The sequence below is a fragment of the Ascaphus truei genome, chromosome 2 (genome assembly GCF_040206685.1).
Source record: "Ascaphus truei isolate aAscTru1 chromosome 2, aAscTru1.hap1, whole genome shotgun sequence".
Lineage (NCBI taxonomy): Eukaryota > Metazoa > Chordata > Amphibia > Anura > Ascaphidae > Ascaphus > Ascaphus truei.
In genome coordinates, this window is record NC_134484.1 from 187804378 (window position 1) to 187821987 (window position 17610).

At 43.9% G+C, this 17610-nt stretch overlaps 1 protein-coding gene across 2 annotated transcripts in view; it reads right to left on the bottom strand.

The window, feature by feature from the left end:
* The window catches only part of HIVEP1 (HIVEP zinc finger 1), a 278338-nt gene extending 261036 nt beyond the window's left edge, over window positions 1-17302 (bottom strand). The window contains exon 1 of one of the 2 annotated variants that reach the window (XM_075585698.1): window positions 16954-17302. The gene's annotated coding sequence lies outside the window, so the exon portion shown is untranslated. The remainder of the gene's footprint in view (window positions 1-16953) is intronic. The other variant, XM_075585700.1, reaches the window with a different exon arrangement.
* Window positions 17303-17610: the final 308 nt, after the last annotated feature.

Here is a 17610-nt window from a genome sequence, read left to right on the forward strand (position 1 = left end):
TCAGGCAGCGTGACGGCGTGGTCCCGCAGGCCCTTCTGTGACGTCAGAGCGCCCGCTCTGCTTTGAGTAACAGCGTCTGCCAGTAATGATTCAGACCTCACTTGGCAACCACAGAGGCAGGCAACAGCGCGGCACATGCGCAGAAGAGGAAATCAACTCGGTGTTCAGCAAACCGTTTGACAACAATAAAATACACCTTGGAACATGAATAATAAAAATATATAGGTTGAATGGTATCTCTCCTACGCGGCGTTTCGTAGCTCAACAGGCCACTTCTTCAGGGAATATTTATTTATAGGAGAGATACCATTCAACCTTTATATTTTTATTATTCATGTTCCAAGGTGTATTTTATTGTTGTCAAACGGTTTGCTGAACACCGAGTTGATTTCCTCTTCTGCGCATGTGCCGCGCTGTTGCCTGCCTCTGTGGTTGCCATGTGAGGTCTGAATCATTACTGGCAGACGCTGTTACTCAAAGCAGAGCAGGCGCTCTGACGTCACAGAAGGGCTCGCGGGACCACGCCGTCACGCTGCCTGACTGATCCGGAAACACAGTGAGGTCTGCAGAGGAACCTGTGTACTAGTTGCGAGCAAAGGACAACCACTCCCCAGGATCCACTAAGCGCATTGACGCTATTTACAGGACATTGAGACTGTGGCAGAGTCATCAATTATCTGGCATTTCACCTACCTGTAGGTGGAAAGGAGAGTGAAGCTCTGGTGGTTCCTGGTTGCAGACGCTGGTAACTGCCACTCTGTGGCTCTATGCTTGATTAATCTACCTTGATGTACGCATAACCTTGAAACACCTTATATATAAACATAGTTTATTACATTTTTCACGATGAGTGTTGTGTGCTTTGTTTGTTTTTTTTGTTACTAGATTCTAGGGTCTTGGGCTACCCTTTACACAGCAGCAGACGCTCATCTACATTGGTATATATTTATTTACCTTTTCCACATGGTGGGGTGTGTTTTTTTATTTAAATTGACATCACAATTAATACTTTGTATTAAGTATATATTTTAGTGCGCACTTATTTGTTTTTTCTATTTGTTCACCTACTAGATAGGCCTGATAGCAGAAATATACGCGGGAATAGAGTCGTCAGTAAATACTCCGGATCATAACTACATTTTAAAATGGGCTGAAGACCTCAATGTTGAGATAGATAGGGATGACTGGGAGGATATCTGGGAATCGGCAGCTAAAACTTCAATTTGCACAACAACAAAGGAAAATATATACAAAATATTATTTCAATGGTATCTAACTCCTAGTAGGCTGAGCCAGATCTTCCCTGGAACACCCGATCTATGCTGGAGAGAGTGCAGTCTAAGAGGAGATATGGCCCACATCTGGTGGACTTGCCCGCTGATCCAGAAATTCTGGACTATGGTCCAAAATATAATACTAGAAGTCTCAGAATTAAAAATCCCTCTAGACCCTTTTACTTTTCTGTTGGCTAAGCCAGTAGAAAACCTGTCAGCACCCGTGAAGCAGCTGGTCTCCTCTATCCTAACTGCTGCTAGATGTTCCATAGCCGCGGCATGGAAAAAAAAATCAATGCCCCTTCCAGAAGAACTGTCACTAAAAGAATAAACGAGGTAATGACCATGGAAAAACTTAGAGCCCAACCAAAAAACAGTCCACCGAACAGTTTTACAAAAACTTGGGAGCCATGGCTCCAGAGATAGAAAAACATAGATCCCAATAGAAGGTAAAAATTCCTACCTTGAAAATAAAAGCTGTATGCCTATACAAATAGGGCAGAGCTGGATGGGTTGGGAGGGTGCTGGGTGGAGGGGGGACACAACCTGCTCCCGTCCCTCTCCTCTCTCCTTCCCCTTGTCCCACCTTCTCTTCATTCTCTAGCAAACCTGTCCCCTCACTTCCCCACCCCCTTTCCCATCCCCACCGTCCGTCCGCTCTCTCTCCAGTCTCTCTCCCCTTGCTTTTTTCTTATCTTTCTCTGTCCACTTTAAATTTCTCTCAGGGATTGCAGAATTGGTGCCATCTACTGTCAAACAATGGGACAAATGGGTATAAAGCCTGTTAGAATTCTCGAAATCACAAATGGTCAACAGATGCTAAACCCCAATTATAGAGATGCATGTTATAAGATTATGCCATGTACAATGTTTGCTGTTCCTATTGTATCGTTTCCACTGCTCTGTAACTATTTGTATTTCCCTGAAAAAACACAATAAAAAAGATTGGGGGAAAAAAAATGGCTAAGAAGTGAAGTGTGACACACTCTGCTCATTTGCATGTTATTACCCAGAATCCCTGGCTGCAGTGGAGGCATTGCTTGCCAAGTGATAATGGGGAAGGACAGGGTTGCAGACCTGTCTGACACAAAGATGTAAACGCACCACAAGTGGTATTGTTATTTACTGTATATGTTGCCACTGTAGCCCTCTTTCCCTTTTGCCAAGACGAGTCTACTAGTGCTGTATATACCTGAAGGCTCACAGAGATCTGAGCCTCTGCCACTGGGAGCCTGGGGCAATGAATATATTAATTAGCAGCGCCTGCCCCTGCACGGGATCCCAATACTTTGAGATAACACCAGACAGGAAATAGTAACAACAGCTCTTAAATTAACTTGATAACCTTTACTGCAGGTGTTACACAAAATGCACATGAATAATAATCATCAACACGGTTAACCATAACCTTCAGTATAAGAGTTGACCCACCACCGTGTATTTCCACACCGTGTCCAATGTACCGACCCAGTCCCTTGGTCACTTAACCCCTGAGTGTCTCCAAACAACCCACCCCTAAGGTGTGATCAGCACCTGTAAGGTACCGGTATGTTGGTGCACTTATGAAATACCTGCCGGGCGCTCCAGCACCCGGACACGCTGACTACTTCAAAAAGGATCCGCCTCTCCACGAGTTCATCAGCGAGATCCTGAACTCCACAGAAGAGGTTGGCCGGATGGCAGTCCAATAGTCTGGTCCCAGACTAGGAATATCAGGTTATTCAGCTACAGGAAACGTTGTCCCTGACTGTTACTGAATATTACAGGCAAGGTCCCCACACAAAGGGCTGTCCCTACAGCAACCACAAGCTGGAGGTGACTCAGGGCATTAACTGGGGCCTAGGAGCACACTGACCTAATGCAGAGGGTCACTGACCCCTGCATATGCACCTCCTCCCTCTCTAGCTCCCAGGATCAACTGCCACTGCTTCCCCAGCACGCGGAAAGTATCTATCTCTGAGCAGGGGCTTCTGGCCACCCTATTGGCTCCCTGGCGTCACGTGGGTTCCTGCCCCTGGGCACTATGGGGCTTGTAGTCCCCGCGGATCCCCCTTAACCTTGTGCGCCCTCTCTCTAATGGCCGACGCTATCCCCCTCGCGCAGGCGCGACCCTGGTAATCCAAATGCCTCCAGCGGATGCGCAACAACCCTCAAGATGGCGGCGCCCTTCGTCGGATCCCAGCGCGAGCTGTGCGACTCGCTCGCTCCCAGCTAGCAAGGTCCCCCGCTGCGGCTGAGGTAAGCACAGAGCACCCAGGGAAGGGAACCTGGCAACACCACTCTAGGACTAAACTCTTGATTTGCAATAGCGTGCAGTTGTTAACATGATCCGATTAATCCCCATAACCGTAGCGTTTACTTTTCTGTATCTTTTTTTTTTTTTATCAATGTGTAAGAAATGTAGAATTTTATATCCATCACAGTACCATAACTTTTTTAAGACACTTTCACAACTGGATATGAGTTATCAAACAGCGATCTGAGTCAATGGAGCTTAGCGAGTCCAAGGATATATCCCGCATTCAATACGCGGTGAAGTCATCTTTACCTTGCTCTGGGATATTTCACCTCCATTGAAACAAATGAAGCATTGGGAAGACCGCTTCACAGCATATTGAATATGGGGCCTATAATGTCCCATATGCGGAATTCTCACGCTGGTTCACTAAAAAGTAAACATTGACAAGCAACCTACACAACCCAACCAAGTCACCACCAGGGTATCGGTGATAGAATATTTGAAGAGAGGTTATTTAGATTGTAAGCTCTTCGGGGCAGGGACTCCTTTTCCTAATGGTACCTTTATGTCTGAAACGCTTATTCCCACTGTGTGTTATATTATTACGTCCTGTGTATTACTGCTGTGAAGCGCTATGCACCTGGATGGCGCTATATAAATAAAGATAGACATACATGTATTCATATACCAATTCGGTGCTGCAATTGAGAACGGTCCGAATTCTTGGTATGTGAATTAATAACCTTTTTCTTCATTCACATCCATCGGCGTGCAACTCTATCCATTCAAAAACATGCACAAACATATCTGCAGGGGAAAAGTCACTGAACCATTTCTCCAGCTATAACTTAACACCACAAGAGTAAAAACAAGACCAGACAATGCACTTTTTCACTGCTAGGCTGAGTCCATGCTGCCACAGACCGCGTGGGAGGCGTCCGCGCGATCACATTGCCTTAAGGTATTGATCTCGCCCATAGACCGCGTAGGCGACAGCGGGAGGGGGCATGGGTTACGCGAAAAATCAGTTGAAACTGATTTCTCGGCGCAACGGGCAGGTCACGTTAACGGTTCGCCCATTGATTGCGAACCAGCTCCGAGACGTCACTGACGCCCCCGATGGCGCGTCTACCATGTCCGAAAAATGCACTCGCTTCACGCGGGTGACGTCACGGACGCGCACGCCTCCGTGCGGGTGAAAGCTGTATGGACTTAGCCTTAGGTCGCCTCCATACTCCCTGCGACGGCGAGCGCACGAACAAAAGGCAGTGTGAGGCAGGCCATAGAGCGCACGGCTGCGCGCAATTTTGGAGACAAAATTTTGATTTGGTCGTGCGACGGCAGGGTCATGTGCGCAGTACGGCCAATGAGGGCGAACCGCTCACATGATGTCACGGCGTCGCTGTGGCTCACGCGCGTGCCTACTATATCCACGGCCTTATTTTGCTCGTTTTAAGTTAGGTTGGGGGAAAAAAAAAAAAAAACACCCGTTCTTTGAATTAAACACGTCTGAACTCATATTACATTATTTATGAGCGAGTTATGTTGAACCCAAATTAATTTCAGATAAAGACATTAGGATGAAGCGCTTTGCTACATTAAGTACATACAAAGCATATTCAAAACAATGAAATTGCCATTACTGCTGTTTTTTTTTGTTTTTTTTTTTAAATCTTTTTGTGTTAATTTAGCATTTAGTGAAAAAAATCCAAAAGCCAAAGACGGCATCTCTCATTTAAAGCACCATGGGATTGTTGTGTGTAAGCGAGAAAGCTCACAATGTATGAGAGGAATACAAGAAAGCTTCTCATGTCGCCATGGGTTTGCATCAACTGCTGTGAATAAAGGTCTGTTTGAGTTAATGCTCAATATATTAAACACGGATTCGATGAAACAACTCAGAAAGGTTGATGATGAATGAGTATGCGAGTATGTGTGTATGTCTTGATTTATATAGCGCCATCTATGTACATAGCGCTTCACAGCAGTAATACACGTGACATACAGTAATAATATAACACAGAATGGGAAGAAGCGCTTCAGACATAAAAGGAACATTAGGGAAAGGAGTCCCTGCTCCGAAGAGCTTACAATCGAAGTGGTGAAAACAAAACATCCAAAAAGTGATTTCCGTAGCATATAACCCACAAGTGTAAATGCACCTTTGTATTTCAGTTATATAAACAATTCTTGGCAGTAAAATTCAGCCAACTATAATTCCCCGGGATGGACTACAAACAGAGGAAGTGTCTACCTGAAAACTGCTGCACAAACACAAAAAGGAGTAAATAAGACATTACATATACACTATAATTATAACTGTACACCAAGTTTTGTTTTAGATTTTATTTATATACTGTAGGTAATGGTGGTTGTCATCAAGAAAGAGACACATTATTATCGGTGTGATTTTCAGCCAGAGAGAGCTGCAGTTAAAATGTAATTATATGTTTATAAAGAAAGCATTACCCCGTGTGCTTCAAAGTATAACTACTGTATAGTGTCAAATAAAGGGGTTTCTTGGAAAAATACATGGGTACCGACACTGAAAGTAATAGTTTATCTGTTATGTTATTACCAAGAGGCAGGAGTAGTGCTTGTGTTATTGGACAAGGATGGCCACTATGTGGTATTGCCAGGGTTTGGTGTTATATCGTTAAGAAGCAGTTTCTTCTAATTGTCTTATCAACGAAAAGAGAAGTGATATCAGAATTGGTTGTATTATAATTGGCAGAGCATCTGGTGCATTGTGATGGGGTGAAACTTATTAGTTACGTTATCAGAAGAGGCAATATGAGTGGGATATTAATTAGATGACAGCAAGGAATTATATCTTGCCATTGGTTGCACATTTACAACGAGGGATAACATTAGTACAGGTTAGGGTTATCAATATTATTCCAGGTAATATTTTTGTATTGGTGGGGGCGATATCATTGGGGGTTGATGTTTTAATACCGGTTGGGTGGGAATAGGGTTCATAAGAAATTGATTGAGTTTTTTTGTTTTGAAAATTATTTTATTATGCAGTGAATCTTTACAACAATATTATAACAATACATAAATCATTTTCCAAAATAAAAAAAAAACTGTGACGTGTACAACGACGCAGCGCATAACCCATACTTCTCTCATTCATTACCTTTTATAATTTTTTTCCCCAAAAGTAAAAAACTGTGGCGTGCACCATGGCGGAGTGCATTACCTATACATATGTCATGCATTTAGGTCAATACATGTCATACATACAATCATCTCAAACTTTATTTGCACAGAAAAAACTTTTGGGGGGAGAGGGGTGAGGGCATTTAGTCCTCCTCCTCAGGGCCGTCAATGATGGAATAGTCTTTGAGCAGGCTGTCTTTGAGCAGGCTGTGAATCAGCCTGTGACAGTCCTGTACAGACATCCTCTTCTTCCCCTTGCTCAAACGTTCCCTGGAGGATAGCAAAACGTCCTTGAAACAACACATTAGACGTCAAACGGTTTAGATTGTGTCCTCCGTGTCTGTTCTTGAGAAAAGTCCGTAGAACAATGAATAGTACGTAATGTACTTCTTCGGTATACAATCCCTTAGTTCAGAATCCAGAGGTAGCAACAAGGCCCGCGCAAATGGTCAGTTCCAGAAGAGGTGAAGAACAGTTTCCTCCACTGGGTTGCACCTGGGGCAGTGCCTCACGAGGCCATGTCTACTTTTCATACTCATCGGGATTTATGCTAGATGGGTGTTTTTTTCAATTATCAACGGGATTTATACTCATTGATATCAGTTTGTGCAGGGCAAGATGAATTTTTGTCTATATGACAATTGGATTAGCCACCTATTCTTGGCTGCATACCTACTGTGCTGGTGATTGCAAGTGATGGTTACTCTGACTCACCTTGCCTGGTTGCACCTTGTTTAGCCTCTCAGGTTACAGTTATAATTATATACTGGGACTTATATATATATATATATATATATATATATATAAGGCTAGCTATGGTGCATGTGTACATATCATTTAATCTATTTTTAAAGGTTTATTATATTTAGTGTTACGGTAATATATGTTTTAAGTACACCTATTAAAAGTTATATTTTATACATACATACATACTGTAGTGTGCACACAAGTGAATTTTCTTTTGGAGCACAGACACTTTTTGTACTCCCTTGTTTCCCTGAGCCACCTATTGTAGATCTTTTTTATCCATCATGTTCAATTATCTATTGATATAAATCATAGTATAGATCGATAATTCACCCTTTTTTTTTCCTACCTATTATTAGCATGGAGACTTACACACATCCAAGGGTTAACATCTACGTTTCAATCACCTGTATATATTTCAGGTGTGTGAGAGTTCAGAGGAGGGGCTATATATACACCTTATTTCATCTGACCCCTATTACACTCCTTGAGAAAGGGCTGCAGAGCCTGAAATGCGTGGGAGGAATTTGTCCTTGTATGTTAATTTGTTTTTGATTATGTGAATCATTAAACTTTTTTTATTTTTTTGTACCTGGTGAGTTGATTGGTGTTTTTTTCTTTGGATCCTGCTGTTCAACCAATTTTTTTCATTCACATCCTACTTTCATACTTGTCTGCCCTCACGGGGAGTCCCCGGTGTATGGCCTGCCATGCAATGTCCTTATGCTTGTTCGTTAGTCCTTTGGATGCCAAATTCTTCCACACCATTTCAAAGGTGTTGGGGTGGAGTGCTGAGACCGACTCTATGACGTCCTTTGCCCTGATCATTTTGTAAATGACCTTGGGCTTCCACAGATCTGCTTTTACTCCCTCCAGTTTGTTCTGCCTCACGAACTCCCTCGCGTCCTTGTAGTGCCAGTTGTAAGGGATGTAGCTGTCCCACCCCAGTGCTCTCCAGAGTGGCAGGAGTATGAAGTGGGACACGTAGTAGCCAGAAGAGTCTGTCGCAGTCTCTCAGGGTGATTTGCACGCAGTTTCTTACAAAGAAAGCATGCAACATAGGAGGGGTGTCAGGAACTCCTTTACACCCCCCCCCCCCCCCTTGCACGGCTCCTTGTACATCCCTTCGCACTTGCCTCTTTCCATCTTGGCACCCCAGATGAAGCGGAACACCGACATGGAGATTGCCTGACAGGTTATGCTCGAGGGTGGCCACGCCTGGGCCGCGTACTGCAGAACAGGAAGAATCTCATTCTGCAGCACCAGTTTTTTTCCCCTCTATGGTGAGAGGTCAGAGGCGCCACAGTCCAAATCTCTGCTTCACTTTGTTCAGTCTTTCATTCTAGCTCTTCAGGGCTGCACCTTCGCTACCGACACCAAACCAGATGCCCAGGATTTTGATGAGGCGTGCTCTGATGGGGAAGGCCAAGGGGTCAACAGTCAGATTCCAACGCCCAAATAGCTTGGTCTCTGACTTCCCGCAGTTGACTTTTGCTCCTGAAGCTTTCCCCAAGTCCTCACATGTCCGGACGAGCGTCTTCACCGACCGGCTATCTGCGCTGAAGATGGTGACGTCATCCATGTAGAGTAAGCACTTCACGTCTCTGGGGTCCTGGCTCGACGATCCCCCTGATCCCTGATCTCGTCTGATGCACTGGGCAAAGAACTCTATACAACAGACAAAAAGGGGAGGTGAAAGAGGACAGCCTTGCCTCACCCCGGAGAGTACAGGGAAGGGGTTAGTCTTCCATCCGTTCACGATCGCCACACTGCAAATATCAAGGTACATCAGTTTAACATTAGAACAGAACATCTCCCCCATCCCTTATCCCCGCAGCACCCTGCCCATGAAATCGTGGGAGACACGGTTGAAGGCTTTCTCCTAGTCCAAGCTGACCAGGGCCGCATGTACTAAGCGGTCTTTGATGTAGTGGAATGTGTCTCTGATTAGGACGAGGCTGTCTGCGATCCTGTGACGCCGAACGTCTGGTCTGGGTGGATGATCTGTTGGATGACCTTCTCTAGTCAGTTTGCCAGTACTTTCGCTAGGATCTTGTAGTCCACGTTCAGGAGCGAGATGGGATGCCAGTTCTTGAAGTCGTACCTCTCCCCCTTTCGCTTGTACAAGAGCGTCAGCATTCCTTTCCTGAGCGTTGGAGGCATCCTGCCCTCTGCTTCCATCGCCCTGTAAAGCTCGAGCAGGTCTGGGCCGATCAGGACCCACAGCTTTGTGTATAACTCAGCTGGGATGCCATCTCTGCCCGGCGTCCTACCCGTCTTTACAGAATTGGTTGCAGCGTGGAGCTCCTCCAGCATCAGGGGGGCATTCATGGCTGCTTTTCCTGCCGGGTCAATGATATTTGTAATCCCCAACAGGAATTTGTCAGCTTGGTCTCTGTCTGATACTTTTGGGGAGTAGAGGTCCTCGTAGAAATCCTTCACAACTCCCATGATTTCCTCCTTCTCCTGCTGTACGTTGTCGTCTTTGTCACGCAGCTCCTTTAGGGGCGTGTGGGCAGAGTGGAGTTTCTTGAAGAGAAAGGCGTTGCATTTTTTACCCATCTCCAGATTCTCCGCTTTGATTGAGTTATTACAAGAGTTAATATGGTATTGGATGTCGTAGTAGCATTTCTAGTATTGATTGTATTATTATTGGGGGTGATTTCTAGTATTCATGTTTCTACAGGTGATTTTTAGATTTTAGTTATATCATTAGTAGGCATTAATTGGATTATTAATAGCAGTGTTAATTTTTTTTTGCATTTATCTGGTTTACTGTAGAAGGAATAATGTGTGTATTCTTTAGCTTCTTACTAGGAGAGGGTGATATTTTGATGTAAATTATATTATTCACAGAAGGGAACAGCATTATGGTGACTCACGCATTAAAATTAGCTGCATGAAATACGTTGGTATTGCCCATATCCCTCGACGACGGAGTGTTGTGTGTTTGTAGACTTAACAGGTCGTAATTATTTAATACAGGGGTGAGCAAACGTCCTGCGCTGCGCCCCCCGTCTGCTCTCCCACTCGTGCGACCCCCCTTACCTCCAATGAAGTGTCAAATGACGCTGCGGGATCATGTGACATCACATCATGTGACCTCCGGCAGCATGTGACATCAAGTCTCCATGGTAAATGGGCATAATTTTACACCGCGTTGCCATGGAGACGAGTGGACTGAAGCCGGTATGTAAATTTACAGAGGCTCGCACTGCCAGCGCGAGGCCTCTGTAACTGCTGCGCCCCCCAATAAAGTCTCGCGCCCCTCAGTTTGCGCACCGCTGATTTAATACATTTGATTGTGTAATTATTTAAAGAAATAACTGTTATTTGTGTTATCAGGTGAGGGAGTAATATTGATGTAATTATTTATATGGATGATATTTTTGTTAATTTAGGGGTCACATTATACATTAGCAGATTTTCTATCTTGCATTTATTGATACTGGTACTGGTTGAGCCCTCTGATGTTTTGGCATTGGTGATTAGCAGTGGTAATGTTTTGGCACGGGTTAGATCCAGCGGTCGTCTGTCGGTGCGTCATAGTAGTACGGCTGAGTAGTGCTGCATGTATATTTTCACTCAGACTACTGCTATTTTGTATTTACAATTTACTTGACAAAATGTACAGCATACATTTTGATTAAATTGCTCTAAAAATGAGATCATCACAGGGGTTGATATTGGTATTAACGATGCTGGTGCAGACCTGCAAACTCTCACTGACTGAGTCTCAATGCATCAGTCTTACTGATTTTTAGCAGTGTCTTCCTTCACGATATTTCCATTTAAAATCCTGTACCTTTATGTCTCGCTGGTTTTATAGTCCTTGGAGGGCGACACGAGAATACGACTTGGGGATTCTGGACTATAAAATTGCATTTTAAAATGTTATTTATCAAATGTTTTACCAGGTTAGTATGAGTTACCTCTGGTTTTCAAGTAGGTCCTGGGCACAGAGTTATGATGGAACAGAGCTGATTTTTATCTGCAAGACTTCACTGAAGTCTAAGCAGCTGCTTACACGAAAAATCAGCGAAACTCAGAAAAATCATTGAGAGTTGACAGGTCTGTGACATTACTGCTGGTTTTGCTCCCGTTACAGTTCATGTGTTTATTTTTCATTGAAGGGGCAGAATGGTTTGATATTGGGACTTGTTGGCAGGGGTGAGCTAGTTGTTGCTGCAGTAATTGACATCTGCTAATAGATAATAATAATAATAATAATAATATTATTAGGGGAGGCAGGGCTGCATCTAAAGGCAGTGGGAGCTCCTGGCAGAGATTCAGTCACGTGACTGTGTGGTGCTGGGTGGGGAGTGCAGTCAGCAGGGAGATCCGTCTGGCCCCGCCCCCTCGTCTATTGCTTCAACCTTCCGATGACGTAATCGGGTCTCCCCCTCCTTTTCCTGCACAGAAAGCACCCCCCTCCTTCCCCTATCCTGACGTCTTTTACATTGAAGGGCCCATAAAGGGGGGACTCCAAGGGACGGAGGAAGAGAAAAGGGCGGGATTCTCTTCCTTCGCGGCAAACACCTGCAGCACAATGTTAATGTAAAGGGTCAGGCAGGTATCCAACATAGAAGTGCACAAACTGGATATATGATGTATGTGTCTCAAATATAAATCATTACTTTCCCTGAGAGACCAGAGTCCAAAGTTAGTGAGGTTTAGGGTTTCTGGACCAACAAAAATGGCATTTTAAGATTAAAATTCTGACTTTAAGATGAAGTCTACAGTTGATGCTAAAAAATGAATGACTGACTCAAAATCAGCAAGATTTACTGACAACCAGTGAAACTTGAGATGCACATGCATACATATACATTGATATATTAGGATAACAAACCTATCCACACTATTGTATGCTTATTTTTGTATGTATTCACACACATTTTTACAGAGTATATAAGGGTGATCCACACTTAGGTCCACAGCGCAACCTCTCAAGATGTGTGATCACTCTTTAATATATATTTTTAATATTGAAGGTGTGCTGTACGTATATCTTTATTTAGATCGCACCATCGAGGTGCATAGCGCTTTACAATACACGTGACATAATATTATAACACAATGGGAATAAGGGCCTCATGCAAAGAGCAGCGCTATTAACAATCTCGCCATTTTCCGTGCAAAAATCGCGCTAAAAACAGCCGAAAATGGCGAGGTAGGAAAAAAGCGCCATTTTTTTTTTGTATTTGAAAATCTCGCCGCGCGGCTGGCGAGAAACTACATCTCGCCAGTCTGAAAAATATCCAAATTCAGAAAGGCGCGCTCGCCATCTAGCGGCTGTTTTTGGCGCGATTTTCTTCAATTTTCTCCGCCAACTAAAGTTGCCAAGAAGCAGGAGCTCGCCGGCTATAGGGAAGAAAAAAAAAATGCGCGATTTTTTTTCTCCCTTTCAGATGCGCGCATCTCCTCATTTACAATTCTCCACATGCAGTAATGCTAAAAATAGCGGATTTCGCCCATTTCTGCATATGGAGAATAAAACTCTCCATTAAAGCTACTTTTTCTTAAACTCTCCAATTTATTCTAGCGCTGCTCTCTGCATAGGCCCCTTAGTGCCTTAGACAAAACAATATGAAAAGGCGTCCCTTCCCCGAAGAGCTTACAATCTAAATGGTAAGCGGTGAGAACGTACAGAGACAGTAGGAGGGTGTTCTGGTAAGTGCGTCTGCAGGGGGCCAAGGTTAGTGCATATGAGATGTATAATATCAGCCAGCAGAGCTACCCATATGCTTTGTTAAGGAAGTGGGTTTTAAGGTGGGTCCTAAAGGTGGATAGAGGGTGCTAGTCGGGTATTGAGGGGAAGGACATTCCAGAGGTGCGGGGCAGTCAGTGGGAAAGGTTTAAGGCGGGAGAGGGCTTTAGATACAAAAGGGGGTAGAGAGAAGACATCCTTGAGCAGAACGCAAGAGCCGGGATTGTGCATAGCGAGAAATTAGGCCTGAGATGTAAGGAGGGGCAGAAGAGTAAAGCTTTAAAAGTGAGGACGAATTTTGTGTGTGATACGGGATTTAATAGGAAGCCAGGAGAGGGATTTCAGCAGGGGAAACGCTGAGACAGATTTAGGACAGAGTAAAGTGAGAGGCAGGAAGGCCGAACAGTAGAAGGTTAGAATAGTCGAGAAGGGAGAGAATGAGGGTCTGCGTTAAAGTTTTAGCAGTAGTGCTGGTAATATATGACTCTTTATAAAGCATCGAAACTATATTAAGCACCTCCCCCGTACCCCTGTTAGGTGTGCACTATCCTTGTGCATGAGATTATATTTGTATTATTCTAGTGAATGAGAAAAGGCCATGTAGGCCCAAAATGTCGCCCGATTTTATTGTTTGCATTTTTGCTGTGAATTAAATAAACTTAACATTTTTGGAGTGCTGAGGACAACTATTTTGTACCCCCCTTTGTACCCTCCTTCAAAGCTGCACTCCTGCAGCCACTCTCTGCACATATTACACTTTACACTTTATTATTTAGGATAACAAACATATCCACATTGGTATGTGTTTAACATACACCTACTTGAAAAAGAAATTGTGTGTATATGGTAGCATGAGAGAAATGTGGTCACTTTCATGCATGTATTCAGCTGTAAGGCCGCGCGTATAGTGCCCGCGATGGGCGACATCGCCGCAAGCGATAGTTATATGTCGCTTTGCGGTGGCGTCGCGGGCATACTGGCATTTGATTGGTTCAGGGGCTGTCACATGAGGCGACAGCCCTTGAAAAATCAAGTATTGCCAGCTACCAAAGCGCACCCGGCGGAAATGCATTTGTTTTTGGGCGACGTCGCCCGTCGCGAGCACTATACGCGCGGCCCAACGTTGCTCAGGTACAAACTTAATTTTTCCTTCTGGAGAAATCATATGTCCAATGCACTTCTCTGGAGTTCAGTCCAAATATTTACACACTGGCTAGATTTCCAGAATACAAACTTTCCGCCTCTATTTGACCCTATCAATAGTGGAGGGCTCCGAGATAGATAGATAGATAGATAGATAGATAGATAGATAGAGATGTAGATATAGATATATACACACACCATTAATGTTACAATTCAATTGTAAGCTCTTTGGGGGAATGGTCTCCCTTTTCCTCATTGCCATTTACTTGCTGCTCTTATCCTCAACATAATTTTGTAAAGCACCAAGTATACTGTTTACACTATATAGATAAAATTATACATAGATGCAATTAATATGTTGTCTGACTATTAGGTCACACGTTCCCTTATGCACTTTACCTAGTCTTACTAATAGTGGTTTGGCACTAGGTAGTATAGTGTAAAGGATCCTAGTAAACTAGTTGGTACCCTTTCCTGTCAAAGATGTCAATAGTCTAAACACTATGGGGCCTATGCATTTTAAAATTGGCGAATTTATTAAAAAGTAGCTTTTTTGGAGAGTTTTAATCTCCATATGCAGAAAAGTGCGAATTCTGCTATGTTTAACATGGATGCGTGTGGCGAGTTTAAATTGGCGAGATGCGCGCTTCAGAAATGTGTTAAAACAAATTCGCGCCTTTTTTTTTCCCTTTGCAATGGCTGCGAGCGGCAGTTTTTTTTGGCGAGGCAAAACGGAGACAATCGCGCCATTTTATTGGCGCGAACAGCCGCTAGATGCCGTTCGCGCCTCTCTGCATACGGATATTTTTTAAACTGGCGAGATTGCGGTTCTCGCCAGCCGCGAGGCGAGTTTTACAAATAGAAAAGAAGAATTGGCGCGTTTTTCGTAACTCGCCATTTTCGGCTGCTTTCTGCGCAATTTTCTCCAAAAAATGGCGAATTTCGAAATAGCGCTGCTCTCTGCATAGGCCCCTATGACGTAGATCCACAAAATCGTGCTAAGCTTTAGCACACGTGAGCTGTTATTCATATCAGTGGGAGTAAAGGCGTCCTTAAGCTTAGCAACGATTTGTAGTTCTGGGCCTATGGGGGTTATTCATTAAACTGTGACAGTGCCGATTGTGGGACTATTGCAAGGAGATTACCATTGACGTTAACTGGAATTTCTGTGAGATAGTGCCGCGTTTGGCACTATCACAGTTTAATGAAAAAAACCCTATGTAACACAGGAGTCCAAAAACTTGCCCATATGTTTTGTGTTTGTAATTATACACAGACTTCTACTTGTCTAAGCTACTTGTAGTCTGGTCAGTACAACTGCTTTAGTTTTTTTAATTACAGCTAGAAGCAGCAGTGCGTTTGCTACAAATTCAGAGAAAGGTACAGTGGCCGAGTGGCGAGAGAAAGTTAGGGACAAGCACAGACTATCTTGGTTTAGAAACAAAACGTCTAATGATTTTCAGAGCACAGAAAGGGGTGATTTCCATTCTGATTATTCCCTTTGCTGTCAGGGGGACCTGTCAGACATCGTGGTGTATGACTTTCTGTCTATAAAGGGCAGGTGGTCAGAAATCATTCTTTATAAAAAGATTAGTGTGCAAATTTCCAATGATATAAGCAATACAAAACAGAAGTGGCTCAACATTTGCTTGTGCAAGGCTTGGGGGGGGGGGGTCTAATATTGAAATGGTAATCTCTTGATGTCTCATACATAGGACTGCAAACTGTCATTAGGAGTAAGTCTCATTGCAAGGCAGTAACTGGTCCCCAAAAAACTGTGGTCTTATGCACTTAATTTGTAACATAACTAGATATGTCACCTGCAACGACTCAAATGAGATCGAAGGATTCTGGACAAAAAAATTATATTAATGTTTTCATTTAAAACACAGGAATTATCCGACTTCATTGAAATCTGAGACTGCTGATGCTAAAAATTAACGAGAGTGGTTGCCAGATCCTATTCTAGAAACACTCACTCATTTCAAATGTATTGCAAAATCAGTGATCAAAATATCTGTGATCTTCAATACTATTGTTAATCAGTAACGCTTTTTAAAGAAAATAGCTTTTCTAATGTATTTCACATTCTAGACTATCAACCTCAATACAGAAAAAAATTGTATACTTTCTTTTCGCCTGTCATTGCAGAAAATCCCCTTTAGCACACGTACCTCTGAAATCCCTTGTCTGCTACCTTGACCCCCCTCCCCCTTTGTACCCTCCTTCAAAGCTGCACTCCTGCAGCCACTCTCTGCACATATCCTCATTGGGGCAGCCGGAGATCCCGGAGGTTCCTCTCCAGCCTTGTATTGTGCCCCATCATGCTGTGCTGTGCCCTTGCCTTGCTCTCCCACCCTGGGATTTGCCCCAGCTAAAACCGCCGCAGTCGCCCTAAAACCCTACCCTAGATCTGCAGACAGGGAGGCGGGGGGGTTGGGAAGATGTTGAACCTGATATGCTAATTAAACCCTATTGCAGCCAGAGGGGCCGGCATTGCTTTGCTGAGGCAGCAAAAAGGTTCAAATGTATTATTCTAATTTCTATAGCTCCAACACTTGACAACATTACAATACAAGGCACATCTATTACAAACCATGGGGATACGTACAACAGATACATGACAACATGAGGCCAAATGAAAAAGCATAACAATGCTAAATAATAACACTTACCGAAACTTGCAATGACTTCCTGGTTAAGACCCTAAATAAAGGGTTTGTAGGCAGGAGCTATAGATCTCCCTCCCCCTTTTTTTCCTCTCTCCTTTCTTTGTAGACTCTTGAATGTCACCAGGGTTTGGACAGGAAATGCAAGCTTGAAAAGTCTGATAGATCTTTTATTTTTCCCCCCCTTTCTTATCCCCTGTAGCTCTGTTACTGGCCCTGCCTGGGGCTCAACATTACCTTGTATCTTTTTTTCATTGGGTTACGCTATCAGCTGTTTGGTTTGTTTTTTTAATTGTAGAAGGAGGAGAGATCCTTGCTCCTGGCCCGTGCTGAGGGATTGCACGGGGAGGAGCAAAGGGGGCAGGATCGGGGCACATCAAGTCACAGACAGGATCTGCTTTCAAGCAGCAATCTACCCCCCAGAATCCTATATGAGTCTTCTTACTCATATATTGGGCTCTGTGTATCATGTTGCCACCACTCCAGTTTTGACACAGAGACTACAAGTTTAGCTGAAAAATCGGCATCCCCCCCTGCAGGGTCCTGTCAACATGGCAAATGGCGCTGCGTTGCGATGACAATGGGGCTCTACAGGGGGCAGCTGTGTCACTTGCCATGACAACAGGACGCGAGGTCCCGGCGTCCTGTTGCAATGACAATGGG